The sequence below is a fragment of the Chiloscyllium plagiosum genome, unplaced genomic scaffold (assembly GCF_004010195.1).
Source record: "Chiloscyllium plagiosum isolate BGI_BamShark_2017 unplaced genomic scaffold, ASM401019v2 scaf_4390, whole genome shotgun sequence".
Taxonomy (NCBI): domain Eukaryota; kingdom Metazoa; phylum Chordata; class Chondrichthyes; order Orectolobiformes; family Hemiscylliidae; genus Chiloscyllium; species Chiloscyllium plagiosum.
In genome coordinates this window covers 10,281-12,125 of record NW_025215262.1, presented here as the reverse complement: position 1 = coordinate 12,125, position 1,845 = coordinate 10,281, and the positions used below count along the sequence as shown (strand labels likewise).

The 1,845-nt window shown below is 43.5% G+C and overlaps 1 long non-coding RNA gene across 1 annotated transcript in view; it reads right to left on the bottom strand.

Moving 5' to 3' along the window:
* The window catches only part of LOC122548241, a 16,674-nt gene that overhangs the window by 5,366 nt on the left and 9,463 nt on the right, over positions 1-1,845 (bottom strand). The window contains exon 2 of the long non-coding RNA XR_006311197.1: positions 1,621-1,622. This is a non-coding gene — a long non-coding RNA (uncharacterized LOC122548241). The remainder of the gene's footprint in view (positions 1-1,620; positions 1,623-1,845) is intronic.

Genomic DNA, 1,845 nt, shown 5'->3' with positions numbered 1-1,845 from the left:
TGTGGTTGGGTAAGAGCTGTTATAGATTATTCACTCAGCGACAGGGAAGAGTTGACAATTATTGTGCAAATCAACAACTTTTTTTTATCATGTTTATAATTCCACAGAAATACTATTGAGAACTTCTGACAGAAGGCCACAGCTGGGCATATTAGGTCAGGTGCTTAAAAGAATTGCCAAATAAACAGGTTTTCAGGAATACCTTAAAGGAGGAAAGCAGGTCTGAGGGGGTTAGGGTGGGAATTCCAGACCGTGTTGCCTTGGCAACAGTAGAAACAGCTGGACAGGTGAAGCAATGAATAAACACATCGTTGGGAGTCTGAAAGAAAATGAGTTGTCGGGGTCTCACAGGTTGTGTGGTGCAGGGAGACAGGGATGTTCACAGCCAGGATTTACATCAAAGGTGAGAATGTTAAATTGTTGCTTGTTAATAGGAGCCTTTTGATGGATCAACAAGGTTTGGTACAAGTGAGCACTTGGGCAGTAGGGTTTTAGATACTCTTGAGATTACATGTAAGTTGAATGTGGGAGGTTGGCCAGGACTGTGTTTGGATAATGAAGTCTGGAGATAACACAGGGATAGACGAGTATTTCAGTAAATGAGCTGAGACTAGGGTGGAGTTGGGTGATGTCACTAATGTAGGAATAGTGCTTTTGGAGTTGGGCTGCTCCTCCTCTTCATCGCTCCCCCTCGCCAATTCACAGATATTGTTCCTTGTTCTATCTCTCTGTCTTTTCTGGTTATGTCCTTCTCTCCCATTCTGCTGCAAACTAATATTTGACCCCACCGTTGTTGGAAAAACCTGCTCCATCCCAACTCTCCCTTTCCTTTCTTAATTCCTTGTATTTGGTGTCCCTTAAGGATCTCTCCTCGGTCCCTCCTGTTTCTCACCTACATACTGCCAGGAGGTGACATCGTCCAAAAGTACCGTGTTAGGTTTCACATGTACACTGACAATGCCCAGCTCTCCCTCATCATCATCGCTCTCCATTACTCAGTTATCAAACTGCTCATCACGCTCCCACTACGCGATTGGCTGCAATTTCCTGCAACGAAACGTTGCAATGGTTAAAGCCATTGTCTTCAGTTGCTATTACAAATTACTTTCCCTTATTGCTGAGCCCCTCCCTCCCACTGGGAACTATCTGAGACAGAACCGCACCGTTCACAATATTGCTCTCATATCTGACCACAAGATGACCTTCTGATCAGACATCGACACAATCACAAACACCAGGAATTCCAATCTCTTAAAATTTTGCTTATCTCCACCTCACCACAGCTCCATTGCTACTGAAACCCCTGATTCATGTCGGTGTTGTCTTAAACTTGACGAATCCAAAACAGAACCCATGATTCCGTGAGTGACCCAGAATCTGGTTCCAGACTCCCTCATGTTGGGAAACTTCCGCTCAGTATTTACCCTGTCAAACCCCTTAAGAATCCTACATGTTACAATGCGATCACCTCTCATTCTTCCCAAATCCAGTAAGTAGAGACCCAATTTCTTCAGCCTTTTCTTAAAAGATAATCCCTGCAATCCAGGGTTCATCCCAGTCAATTTTCTGTGAAATGCCTCTGATGAAATGACACATTTCCTTAAATAAAGGGACCAAAACTTCTGTTATTACTCCAGATGTGGTCTGACTCGCACTTTATAAAGTTACTCTCAGGTATATACTCCAAACAACTCCGTTTAAACTTGCACAGATGTTGTTGGAAATGCTCAGCAGGTCATGCAACATCTGTGAAGAAAAAATCAGTTAAAGTTTCGGGTCTGGTCACCCTTCCTCAGATACGTTAACTCTAATTTCTTTTCACAGATGCTGCTAGACCTGCTGAGC